General features: G+C 41.4%; 1 long non-coding RNA gene across 8 annotated transcripts in view; it reads right to left on the bottom strand.

The window, feature by feature from the left end:
- The window catches only part of LOC134548825 (uncharacterized), an 81711-nt gene that overhangs the window by 46614 nt on the left and 21074 nt on the right, over positions 1-14023 (bottom strand). For 5 of the 8 annotated variants that reach the window (XR_010079926.1, XR_010079928.1, XR_010079921.1 and 2 more), the window contains exons 6-8: positions 5701-5869; positions 1528-4333; positions 883-969 (exon numbers count right to left, since the gene is read on the bottom strand). This is a non-coding gene — a long non-coding RNA (uncharacterized LOC134548825). Of the gene's footprint in view, positions 1-882; positions 970-1511; positions 4334-5700; positions 5870-14023 lie in introns of all 8 variants that reach the window. The other 3 variants (XR_010079925.1, XR_010079923.1, XR_010079922.1) reach the window with 3 other exon arrangements.

Here is a 14023-nt window from a genome sequence, read left to right as displayed (position 1 = left end):
ATGGGAAATATTGCCAACAGAAGGTAAAAATGCTTTAACAGCACATGAGCTTACTATGACAAGAGAAAAATGGATGCCAAGATATGCTTAGGGGAAACAAAAAATTTCCATAATGTCTGAGTGATAAAATTTGCATTTACACATCTGAATGGATGCCTCAATTCTCTGAAAAAGGTGCTGTTCAAGGAGGTTGTTATCATGTAACTCTGTATTTTAAACTGGGGCAAACACCTTTCGTCACCTGTGTGCTAAAAATGGCAAGCAAAAGTGAACACAGGCTATTCCTAAACCACATTATTGTTAGGTAAAAAACTACTTTTACAGTCAGTTTTCCAAAAGCAATATACAACTCCAGGCACAGGGAGGCAACAGCCTAGAAGAGTAATTGCAGCAGATCTCAGCCAAATTTGAGAAATAGTTTCTTGCACATAGCCAAGAGAAAATAAAAATTCCTCAAATCATACCAGCCAAAAAAGGGTATAATGCAGTCTCCAATGTGGTAGAATCCATTTAGTAATATTTAAATGCAATGTTATTTTCCTGTTTCTAGGAATAGAATAATTTCTAGAGTTCATGAGAACATTATGAATTCTACTATGTTGAAAATCGTTTTGAATTTAAACAGCAAACTAATTCTCAATACAAAGATAAAACCTAAAGAGAAAAAATAAATCTTACAGAATCCTCCTAGAATTAATATTGGATTCTCCAAGCTCAAATTACAATAATACCATCATCAAGAGGGTTCTCAATTAACCTCATCTGACATTCCAAGCAGAATATTTTAAGGGTTATGAAGCGTGTGAATAAAAACTTCCATTAAAGACTGACTTCATACATTGGACAGTCTGTGAGAATAATATGAAAAATTATGTAACCAACCTGGTGCTTTGGTAAACACCCGCAGATGATGGAGAGGAGACTGAAAAAATTGAGGATCAGCATCCTAAATCCTTTCTCAGGTAGATCCTAGAAAGATTAAGAACTTGTTTTCATAGGGGAGCAGGGACTCCCTTCACATTCCTTCCATTTTGGTTTCAGCATGTGCGGATGGCCCTGCATTCACACAGCACAAATCTCAGCACACATTAACTGCTGAGAGAAAATATATTCTGTGCTTCTTTTGGAACCGTGGTAGATTCTGAGTGCATCAAGTGAAAGCATGCTAATATTCCTTGGGTGCAGCTGGGCCACAGGCAGCTCCTGCTCCCTCTGGAATGTCAGAAAGAGGCCAGGGCGAGCCCTCGGCTGGGGGAAACACAACCCATGGGTTACCTTGGTGACTGGCTTGGTTTGGAAAGACTGGTGTCTTCCAGGGAAAAGCTGGAGCTTCCCTTGGAATGAAGACTGTAAACCCCCTCCCTCTTAATTATTATAAATTTGAAATTAAGGGGCTTTCAGGCAAAGATACGGGAATAGGAGTAACAGTTCTTTACTGTTATTGAAGGAATATTAAAAATAAAAATGTACTAATACAAAAAAACAAACTAACAAAAAAGAAGAACACTGACAGAGTCAGAACATGACCTGACACCCTGTTGGTCAGGGTGTTGGGAGCAGTCCAGTTAAATCCTCCTGGAATGACAGATGTGGTTCTGTTAGAGCAGAGATGATCCTGTAGAAAAGTGGGTTTCCCTCTGAGGGTCCAGTGGTGGCGAGGTGGGTCCGGTCTTCCTCTGGGAATGCAGTCGAAACTCCTCTGGGAATCTGGTGGAAACAAGCTGTCCTGGGGTTCTGAATCCCAGCTTTTATCTGGGTAGGAATGCTTGGCTTCTCCCACTGGGTGGAGCATGGGATGATATAATTGTATCAGTCATGCAGTGAGCCTGGATGGCCCATTAACAGCAGATATCTCCCTGAGGGAGGATGGGTTGTGGAAGAGATAAGAACACTGCCCCATCTGGTTTTAACAGCTGGCCCATTAACAAAAGATACCCACCCCCTACCCCCCAGAGTCATGAGGAATGGGTCATAGAGAGAAAGAAGAGATTAAAAAAAAATCAAACCCAACCTCTCCGCAGCCAGTTTCAACAGATGGGAATAGAATACATCTTACACTGAACCCAGGACTGTGACGGCCCCCGTTAATACGACTGTGCTTTGGCACAAGGGCATCGCCTGCCTGCAGTAGGACAGCCAGCCCAGAGGGGAAAAGCTGAAGGTTCAGGCTGCTGGGTGAGGAAACGTGGCTGCAAGGCTCTCTCTTCAGGTGGCTGATTTACTGAGGGGTCAGTGCAGGGTTTTTCTGCTCTTCTGCACTCAAGTGAGAGCTCAGCATGAATCTTTTTACGCCACTGGTATAAAACCTGTCAGCACTTTGCATAGGCAGCTTGTTAGTACTGAGAAACTGATCTGGGCTTGTGGCTACTTTTTTGCCTTATTTCTTACTTTCAACTTTCCTTATGTTTCTATCTAGATATAGCAAATATTAGATATTTTGACACACCTCCAGGACCTGTTTTTCCATGTATCTGCTGGAGACTTGTAGCTGTTTGAAGTTTTAACCTTTCCTCAGTGACTGTGGCAGAGAAAACACTACTTAGACTTGCTGCTTGTTGTGTGCATTTAAAATTTCCTGCTCCCACTCTGAATATCAAACGGGTGTTTCAATGGATTTGCACAAACTCTATTTGATTTCATGCATGATGATAACACTTTCCCCTAAATGTTCAAAAGGGTAAGTACTTTCCCTGTTCAGACCCAGAAATACTGGTTAAAAAAGATTGTGAGAATGCAGTAGTTCACTGTATCTCAGCTATCCATCCCTCTCCAACTGGTCTGTTCCCCCCTTCTGCCATCTGACATATATTTTTTCCTTCCACTCATTTGGCTTCTCCCAGCAGGAAATCTTCTCTTCCCAGAGCATTCTTAAAATGTGACTGCTGGCTCCTGCCTTTTCATGCAATTAAAAAAAAAAAAAAAAGATAAACACGGTCTCCCTACCCCCCAAAAACTATTAATAGAAGTGTACTTACTGTGCACAGTTCAAACTAAGAATAGTGTTAAGTACTATATCCTAATTAGCAGAGTACAGCAATGCTCTCATTTTAATCAATGGGTTTTGAAGTTCCAGCTTTCATGGCATGCAATGAAATACATTTCAGAATGCAGCACCACAGGGCTCTATGGCATATTTCATAGGCATTTTCTTCCCCAATTACAAAGGGCAGAATTGCTGTAGCAGAAACATATTTTTGAGGCTTTTTCCCAGGATAAAACTTAGCAGTGCAGCTGCAAATCAGCTCTACATAAGAAATGCTCAGACGAGCAGTGAGGCAGGAGGATCTGGGCATCATTAACCCCTGGTGTTCTGACAGCTATTTCAAAACAAAATTGCTGCCTCTGTGTCTTTTGTGCCTGTCCTTGGGAGGTGTGACACGAGCTGTCTTGGACAGCAAATTCAAGGTGAGAAGGAGAAGAGTTCATGGCAACAGGAGGTGTAAAGGCTGCACCTTTTTTCTCTTTTCTTTGTGAATTGATCATTTTGAAACGTTGCACCGTTACAGCCCCTGTGATTCTTTCTTACCTTCAGTGTTCCTTTGGAAAGGAGGCTCACACAAGGGAATTTTCTTTCCACCTTCCTGTCTGTCTTTCCTCCTTCCCCTTCCACAATCTTTGAACTGACAGTAGCATTGCAGCCAAATTTGGCCAAGAACATGAAGGACGAAAATGCAGCAGCTTTGGGAAAATGTAGAGCTGGTGGAAGACTGAAACATGCTGAAGGACAGGGTGGCTCAGCCCACAGCCTTTGTGCACAGATCTTTGGGAAAGCCAGCCTCATTTCTACCCATGGATATGCAACAAGACAGTGGTTGTAACCTGTGTAATTTTGCACAGTTTCTTGAAGCAGTTCTACCTTCTAAATAGTTATATCTTCCTAATTGTTTTGCAAAAGTAAACATTTAGTTTATTCATCTGAGCTATGTTTTTATGGAGCTCATAATGATAGCTACACAAAAGAAAAAGTATATTTCTCATACTTTAGATTTTTTCATGGTCCAATAGGCTAATATTAAAACAAAATGGGATGACTGTGGGAACATAGCCATATCACACACAATGAAAGCAATATTCCTCCACTTTAAAAGGTCTTTTTTCAATACCCCTGCACATTCACATCCTATGAACTCCTTAAGTGATGTGATGAAATGCACAAGAAAATGCTACACACAAAATAGAAAATAAAAAGAAAAGGAGGGGAAAACATATACCTGTGATTTTCTTTATTATCTTCCATGTAGGCCACAAGAGTCTTCTCTGATTAAGTGATTAAGTGTCCAGGAAAAATGTGATTTTGAGGAAGGAGTTTCACTTCATTTCTCTGCCCTCTTAGCTGTTCAAAAGATGAGATGCAATTATGTGAGCAGAGCAGGTACTGCCCAGCAGCTGGTAGCCTATCTACAGTGCCATGTTACCTGCCCTCAGCTTCCAAAACCTTCCCTCCCCCTCCACCAGTTTAGGTGGCAGTTAAATCACTCCTGCCTGTGTTTTTTATTATTTAGATAAAGGCAGGAGAGAGTCAGCAGAGTCTGCCAGGATAAAGATTCAGTCATCCCCATGAATGTGATCAGGATGGTGGGAATGCTGCTATCAGTTCCGCTAAAGGAAACAGGCCTGGCCTGGCAGCCAGCAGCGCCTCTTGTGCTCCTGCTGATCACCCCACCGTGACTGTGAGAAAGCACAAGGCCAAGATAAAGTACAAGGCCAAAGTTCTCACCTAGGCTGGTCTGACTCTGAGCTTTGAACTGCAGAGCTGAGGCCAGCAGATGGCAAGATGTGGAGTACATCCCCTCCTCCCTGCCTGACATGCATTGGTAGAGGCCAGAGGTGCAGTACTGGACACTTTTTATTCAAAATAGCTTGCAAACGCACCAAATTGTCAAATGGGAAGATCTAGGAATGGATATATGTGAATTTTGCCCCAGAACTGCAGTTGCAGAGAGAAGGATTCACAGCACACCAAAGAAAGAAAAAAAAAAATTACAATGCTTATCGCCTACACCCAAAAAAATAGATCAGAGTGGGTGGGGAGGTGGAAGCAAATGTACTGAGACAGATATAGTGCAGTGCTGAATATGCAACTGCTAAAGGGGTCACACTTATGTGCAAACCAAGCAGGTCATGTAGGCAGGCCTGAGAGAAGCTATTTCTGCTGATATTCAAAGCCAACTGTCCCTTTTTGAACATTATTCCTTTGCTCTCTCTTATACCCATTTGGACAAGGACTTTTCTCCCATATTTTATACCTGTAACTGTTCATTGTTTGATATCACCTGCTGCTCACTAGAAAGAATAATAAAATGAATAAATAGATTTTTAAAAATACAGACCCTAAAATTTGCCAATTTAAATTAAATTAAGAAGAAGTGTTCAAGGTAAGATAAAAGCCAATTAGATGAAAACCAAGGTGAAATCTCTGCCCAAGAGGTTGCCTCCACATTCCACTAGAGAAAGGAGAGCCAAGTCTCTTCCCCAAATGAGGAATCAGCTCTTATGTAGTGGCCAATATCCTAGAACGTTTTTCTTCTCTCTAGTTCTTAGGAAGATCCTCACTGCCTCCCACCAGGCACAGATGTAATCAGACAAGTTTTAACCTTTTCTTGTAAGCCAATCCTCTCAGCAATCACCAGCATTGCATTTCTTTGATTTCTCTTCCAACTGCTCTGCAACATCAAGGTGAGGGATTGTCCAGCCCCATACTCTGTGCTCCAGGGGCCAGCTCCCTTCTGCATCAGAGGGACCCAAAGGCATTTAGCAGGAAATATTAAACATCTTGCAGAATCAACCAAGGTTTTCCATTTCACCATTCTTGAACAGAACAGTTATTGTTCCTTCCTGAGTAGGAGAAAGATGGTTCTTCATAGGCAGACTGAAAAAATAAAGATAAAATGAAATGCAAAAAATGGCTGTTTTGCTGTGATGCTGCATTGCAGATTCACATCTAATTAATTTCTGCTGATATTATCCACTCAGTTTTTTTCAACATTGCTGTTTTCCAGATTTTTCCTCCCACTGAATATGTAAGTTTGATTAATATTTTCCCAGATGTCTGAACCTGGGGAAAAAAAGGCACTTTTGGTCTCATTTTGTTAAGTGTTAGGAATCTCTTTGATGATCCACAACTAATTTTACTGTACTTGTCACAAAGCAGATGTGTGGCAACAGTCCCTTAAGCAAGCTGGATTGAATCCCTACAAACTCCAGAACTCCTCTTTCTATTTCTCCCCCATTTTCTGTGTTTATTTTTTCACTAGTAATTAACCTTCACACTTTATCACATTCTCTTTCAACGGCTTATTGAACACATTTGACTCAGGAGTTGTGCTTTTGATACAAGCACATTTTATCCTCTCTTTTTTAGTTTCATCCCTTTGTAGAATGTCAGATTGGGATGCAGTTTATGGAATACAGTTCTTCATTTTGGCTATTTTGTCTCAATCATTTAGTGCATTAACTCTCCCTGTCTCTAATTTACCTGGAAGACTTTTGCACTCAAAGGATGGAGAGTCTTTAAACATTAAGAAGAAGAACTATTAACATGAAAGATTGTAAATAATTCCCACTTAAAGAAGATGTACTCTGTTATCTCTAACCCAGCATCCATAATTTGCAATAGCTTCACATCTGATCTTTATTTCAGCCCTCTCTCCTGGAAAGGTAGAAATCACCTGTGAATTGTCCCTCTTATTTCTGATAAGCTTCACCTATCACAAGGATGGAGAGGTGACTGATGCTATTGAATCTGACATCAGGAGGAATTTATGCAACTACCTAAAAGACCCTACCCCTTTGTGACTGTACAGAAACCACAACTATTTAGATTCACAGAGTAGCTGTGGCTGGAAGGCATCTCTGGAAAGTGTCAAGTCCAACTCTCTGCTCAAAGCAGTGTCACCCACGGACGCTGCTCGGGGCCAGGCCCAGTTGGGGTTTGAATATCTCCAGTGACAGGGACTGAACAGCCTCTCTGGGCAGCCTGTGACAGTGTTCAAGCACTCTCACAGTGGAATAAACAAACCCAAAGTGACTTTCTTTTTCTTTGGTTTAAAAAGAATGTTTTATATTTCAATTTGTGCCTATTTACTACTTTTGAAAGTCACATCTCATTACACTCACAAAACAGATTTCTTGCCAAGGTATATTCTTCAGGAAAAATAAATCAGCTACAAAAAGTGAACCTGTTTTTTGCACAAGGTGACAAACTGCACTTGTAACATCTACCTAGATATTTGTTCTACTGGACTTATCAAAGTCCTTATGAAACAAAACCAGCGTCTTATTCACTTTAATCCACATGACAGACACGCACACCCGTTATACACAGAAATAAAAGAATTATTTGCCAGTGAAGGTTGGGATATAAACCATAGAATAATTTATATCATAGTGGATATTAAGAGAGAAATTACAGTACTGTTCTTGTGCCTCTTCTAAAACTTAAGGAGAATTTACTTGTTTGGTTCCTACTCTTAGATCCCTTTTCAGTGAGAGGTCACTGTGTATGCATGCACATGTGTAGAGTTGCATGCACGTTAGGTCTCTGGAGAAATTGTAGGTGAAACTTAGAAGAATTTTTTGTTTGAGTCTCAAAACTGAACATGGGAGAACCCAGGAGGAGTCTCTGGTACAGCATTTGAACAGGAGCATTGTGTCAACTACCAAAATATTATCACACTCAACTGCAAAACTAAAACTTGGTGAATTTCCATGTATTCACACCCATTGTTTCTGGTCCCTTCCTCAGAAAGTCCTTAGGGCCTAACTGACCATTTACCTGGCATTCAAGGGGTTCTCCTTCCTTTAATGAAGATGAAATACAAAATACTGACCATCTGTCTAATGGGGCGAAACGTACCTGAATTTTTATCAAGGGTCATCCTGATTAACTTCAGCAGGTGGATTGCATTGGGCAGATCTTTTGCAATAAAGGCCCAGAGATCCTACCTGGTCAGAAGGTAAAGTTATTTATGTTTAAGGTGCACATGAGTTAACAACTCTCTGGCCTCCCTGAGACTGAATACTGATGATATTTGCTTCCACTGTCTACAAACCTTTCCTTACTGTGACTTGTAAAGCTGTGTCCCTCCTGGGGAGTGCTGCAGCCTTTCCAGCCTTTGGGGCTGAACTAATCTTATCCTCTTCGTCTGGGTAATCCAACAGTCCCTTCCTCTGCATACAGGGATGCTTTATGGCAAGGAGCCAAGGAGTACTGGCTGTGTTTCCCATCTGGATGACCAGGCAGGAGCTGGACTTTGAAATATGCTAGCCTGTACACCTTCCCCTCAGCCCAGACACTGCACATGGCTGGAAATGAGTAATTGGTGTAATGGGCGATTTAATTTTGGCAACTAAAGTTGGAGCTCTGACAGGGGCCAAGGTACCACCTTCACTTTGGAGGTTAGTCAGGTGCAGGATGAAATTCCTGTTCCAAAAAGCAAAGGTAAGCCTGCAAGAGGCTGGCTAATAGGTTCTACCTTTTGCCAGAAAGACACTTGAATTTTACCCTCCTGATGTAAAATGTGGTTCTTCTTGATATTTCAGAAATTGTGGTCCTCAGTGGTGCTCTGAACCTTTTGGACACAATACCTTGAGAGGACATGTAGAAACAGGAAGTGATAGAAATTTTTACTGTCTTTTTTCTTCTATGGAGTTTGTTTTTGTTTTGATTTCTTGGGTGTTTTTTCTTTTTTCAGTGGATTTGACAGTGGGTGGAAAACGGTGACTCAGACATTGTCACAATGTTGAAACTCATCTGTCTGGAAGGGTGTAACACCATGTGCTGTGAGAGGAGGAGATGGCATGAGGGAGGGAAGGGGAGAGAATGAGGTGCCACTTCTTGGATTAGAGCTTTTATAAGCTTCCAGAAGAGAGGAAATTCAGATGTTTAGCTGGCAGCAGTTGGTGATGAGGGAAGAGCCCTGGCTCAGATCCTTTTTGGGCTCAGGGAGCAGTTTTCCTCCATCTGTTAGGAGCTTCTGATTAGATGAGGTAGGTTAAATCTTTTTTCCCTCCGCTCTAGCTTCCCGGTGGTTGTGAAATCACTTATTTGTGTTGCTGGGAGCGAAGAGAAGAGAAATGAAACCCCAAAGCCAGTGCAGGGCTTTTTAAAGTCTTTGCAGGTTGAAAAGGCTGGAAAGAGATGATTAGAGTTATTGAAGATTGATGTGAGTGATAAGATTGATGAAAGGGCACAGAAGGGAGCAAGGAATGACATATTTGCTTAATGGGATATCTTAAGTTTCTCTGTCAGGCTGCCTTGTTTGCAATCTATTTAATATTTGCTCTTATCTTCTAAAAATGGTGGCTTCTTGTACATTTTATAAAACTGTTTTCAGAAAGGGCAAATTTATATCTCCAAGCGTGTGAATTGGTACAGAGAAAGAGGAGTTACTACACACATTCCATGGGCCAGAGTGGCTTGTCTCAAGGCCATGCTGAAGTAAAATCAACTGCATCATGTTTCAGTGATGTTTTCCACCTACAGGCACTTCTGAGCTGTCTGCCATAGTGATTAAACTGAGATTGTACAGGATTGGAAATAGAGGCCAGTACAAGCTCTTCAGGCAGCAGTGCTCTGACATCAAGCTCTGGCAAGTTTTAGAGCAATAAAGCAGACACACGATTACAAAAATTAAAAAAAACCCAAAAAACAAAACAAAACCTCAAAACAAACAAAAAAAGACACTGGCAAAAGCCCTCCAGCAAATCCCAAATATATACAGGCACATAGACCAAACAAAAAGAAAAAAAAATAATAGGAATAATATTATTTCTGAAGGAAAGACGGAGCCTTTCTTCATTCCTCTTCTATCCTCTCCTCTCTTTTCACCCTCTGTGACTATTCTTGGACTCCTTACCTCTCCTGCTATGATATTTATCCATCTCCAGTTTGGGCATTAAATTGCAAAATACACAGTACAACAGGCTGCTCTATTTGAGTGGCAGCCCCAGCCATTGTCTGGCCCGGCACAAAATAGTAAAAGAAAAGACAACCACGAGCATCCCCCAGCCCAGGGCAGCATCCTTTCACCAGGGGCTGCCTCACTGCCTCCCTCTGCTTTGCCAGCCCAGCAGTTTGTGTTGCTGACTCTGCCTGCTTCATCCAGGTGTCATCTCGGGGGCAGAAGTGACAGCAGCCTCTTTTCTGGGAGAGGAAAAATGAATTTTGTGATGTGGATTCTACATCACTAAACCAGCAGCTTTCCCACCGGGAGCTGGCCAGAAGTTGGGCTGAGATTATGCAAGGTCCAGTTAAAGCTGGTTGCTTTTTTCAATTCAATTTGTTATTAGGTTATTACAGTCACAAGCTTTCTTAAATGGAAATAAAAATGTACTTTTTTTTTTTTCTGTCTTAATCAGTGGAAAGAGGCAGCTATGAAAAGCCAAACATTTATTTCTTACTATCATAGGATCACTTGGGTTAGAGGGGTGCTTAGAGAGCATTCAGTTCTCACTCTCCTGCCATGGGCAGGGACACTTTCCACTGTCCCAGGATACTCAGAGTCCCATCCAGCTTGGCCTTGAACACTTCCAGGGATGGAGCAGCCACAGCTTCTCTGAACAATCTGTGCCAGTGCCTCACAACCCCCACAGTAAAATATTTCTTTATAATATCTTGTCTAAATATACGCATTTCAATTTAAACCTGCTACCTCTTTTCCTATCAGCAGACTTCCTGATAAACCATCCTTCCCTATCTTTCCTGTAGGCCCCTGTTAAGTACTGAAAGGCCACCACAAGGACTAAAAAGGTTTTTAAAGTTAAATACTCCTCTGCCCACAGGACTGGAAAACCAAGATGGCCAAGAAAGCTCCCATGAAGCATTTTTCCAACATGCTCATTTATAACCCAAACTAGCTGATTTACATCTCAATTTGCATATATCCCACAGTGCTTCATGCCATTGATTAGACATCAGTGCATTTACATTTCCATCACTTCCACATAACAGCAGTGGTAGGTCACAGTGACCTTACAAATATCTTGTCAAAGCCTTTTGTGTCAAAACAGCACAACCTCAGAAATGCACTATCAAAACATCCCCATCATCCAGTGTCAAAACAGCTTCATCACAGAGCCTAAGCACATTTAGATCTAACAAATTAACATATCAAGGCACTATGGTTTTAATATCCAAGTAAAAAACAAAAACCTAATGCCTTCCCTGTGAAAAGAAAATTGTTCTTACTCCCATTTCCCACTGGTAATTAACAAAGTTCCTATCTACTGGGGTGTCTCTGGAGTGACTACTTTTATTTTTCTGACAATGTGTCACTGAAGTGACCGACATTTTCATTTAGTCTAACTTGCAAGAAGTGGCTGGAAGAGGTTTCTGGGAACTTGGCCTCAGTGATTGTCAAGGCAGTAACATTCCTGCCTAGGTACAAGACTATTCAACACATCACAACAGAAAAATTTTGCAAACAAAGCCAATACACAGTTCTGGACCATCTCCTATTGCATTTAAATTATCTCATTGTTCAATTTTCAGGCCAGACCTCCCTTAGTGCTTGGTTTCACTGCAAGTGACTAGATAAATTGGGAAGGGAGAAGCACACACCACTTTTTTCTTTTTCTTTTTGTAATTTAAAGGAAATAAGATAAACCTCAAAGATTAAATCTAACTGTTTAAAAATCAGTCTCAATGCTTCCCTTGCCCTCCTGGCCCATCTGCATACGAGGCAGAAAAGGTATGCATAGCCACACAGTTTCACACCAGTGCAACTGAATCCATGTGAATCCCATAATTTGAATTTTAAAGCCTCCCAGTCTCTGCTTTGTTTATAAGGGAGGTTTTTAGGAGCTCATCCCATCACTGGACAGCATGCTTAAGTGTAAACATAAGCAGCATCCAAATATGTGGGCAGTCAGGACAGCAATGTTTGGTGTATTCTTGAATTAGGACATGCATAGACAATCCACTGGAAATGCAATATTACACTCAGCTAATCTGGTGTGTCAGCACTGCAAATATTCATGTTGGGGCAGCACTCACAATTTCAGGCAATGACTTTCTTAATAGGTAAAACACTGAATACAGAATAAATAAATATAAATCAGCTGGTTACATCCTTTCCATTATTTTTTTCTTCAGGACATTAGTTAACAACCAAAGCAATTAAATTTACAAGCAAGAGGAAGGTCAGAGGCACTCAGCTCTTAACTAAGTGACCTGGTAGTGGAGACACCGTGTCACAGCCATTAGCACTGGGGCAGGGTCTGCTGCATTTTGCTCTGTTTCCCACAAGTCATCTCTGTGGCAGCACAGGGTGAGACCATGAACTCAGATTGATTATATCAAGGCAGAACAAATGAGAAGCAGCAGTTGCAAATTTATAGAAACAGACCTGACTGGTGCATACTGTAATGTCCAAGAAAAGCAACTGGGGGCATGACCACATATCTTGATCTTGTATAAACATCTCCTATTTAGTTTTTCAGATTTGGTTAATTCCAAAAATCATTCTTTTGAAATATATGATTTTTTTTTCATTATAGATGTCCAGCAGTTCCCATGTAAGCTCTGTCCTTAAAAAAAAAATCTCAGTATATAGGAGATATTCCCTCTATATTAAATGAGAAGACTTCTTCAGAATTCATGGACTTCTTGAGTGTGACAGATGTGATGAGATAGGAAAACAATTCACTCTGCTATAATTGTGGCCTTTAGTTTATACTTAACTATGCTTTGATGGATTGCTACATTTATTCATACTTTACTTTCATTTTCTGAACAGTAAAATAGTGATTTGAAATCTTTAGTCTGAGGACTAATCTCAGGATTTCTATGGCCAGTATCAGAGCAGTAAAGTATCTTGATGTTAATGCTTCTTATTTTCATTTGCTTGCCCAAGTTCTTCACTGAAAACAAGACATGCAAAACCAATTTAAAGTCATGGGGAAGTCTTCAGATCTCTCTGGCAGAGGCTTCTGCTGCCTGAGAGGTGGAAAGGGAACAGGAGCTGTTTTCATAGGTTGATATGACCCGAGAGAATCAGATGAAGGGACCCATGTGTGTGTAAAACTCTGTGTTGAGGAAGAAGAGCACTGTGGGGCACTACAATATAGAAGGGAAGAGAAAAAAAAAATAAAAGAACTGAAGTGGTTGGATGAAGAGACAAAAGAAAGACATATGCTGTATGAAGGAATAAAAAGATCTCATGGAATATGAAGCAGGGCCAATTTGTTCCCCTAGAGCTTTGATTCCACTCAATTTTTGCTATCCAAAGGATGGCTGAGAGACCTGAGCAGGCTTGGCAGGAGGGATGAGAGGAGGCCACAGAGCTGCATTCCCAGGACTTCCAAAGAAGGAGGCTGCAATGGCTGCTAATGGTTAAATGGTGAAAAGCTGCTGCTGCCATGGGGCATCCCAGAGAAATATTGAGAGAAAAGCTGCCTCAAAGGATATCAGGGCCAGCAGAGGAAGAAACATATTTAAAATGTACTCGATCACCTAAATTCTCTGCAAATATAGAGCAGGAGCATCAGGTACCCCTCTGTGGCTGAATCACTTGACCCAAAGTTTCAGCAGTGTGGGAGTCACTCTGTCGTAGCTCTGAGGCTGCTGCAGAAACATCAGCTGCTCACAGAGATGTGCCAGACTGCAGAATCAGTCCCTGAACATAAGAAATCCTCTTGGCAGCAAGAACCTGGTAAACAGAAGAGACTGTTTGTAAGAATGTTTTCAGCATTCTTACGATTCATGGCATCAAGTACTTCTACCAGAACTCATTCCAAGCAGTTGAAGGGCTCTATACACAGGGCACCATCAGTGCTGCCACTAAACACTTTGGGATTCTCTCTCCAAGCAGAGGACAGCTGCCTCTGTGACACAGTCACCATGACCAGGAAGTGGGAAGCGACTCTCAGCATAAATGAACTTTCAAGATCCAGTTTAGATCTGTTGGTGCAAGTTCCAATGGCTCCTTGATTTGATCACTGAACTGGAAGCATAACTGAGAAAGCTGGTGTCACCTCTCTCACCATGCCATGGGAATCACTCCAGTGGAATACAGAGTTGGGC

Source organism: Prinia subflava, chromosome 3 (genome assembly GCF_021018805.1).
Source record: "Prinia subflava isolate CZ2003 ecotype Zambia chromosome 3, Cam_Psub_1.2, whole genome shotgun sequence".
Taxonomy (NCBI): Eukaryota; Metazoa; Chordata; class Aves; order Passeriformes; family Cisticolidae; genus Prinia; species Prinia subflava.
Note: the sequence above shows the minus strand (reverse complement) of the source record. Positions and strands in the feature narration are given on the sequence as shown.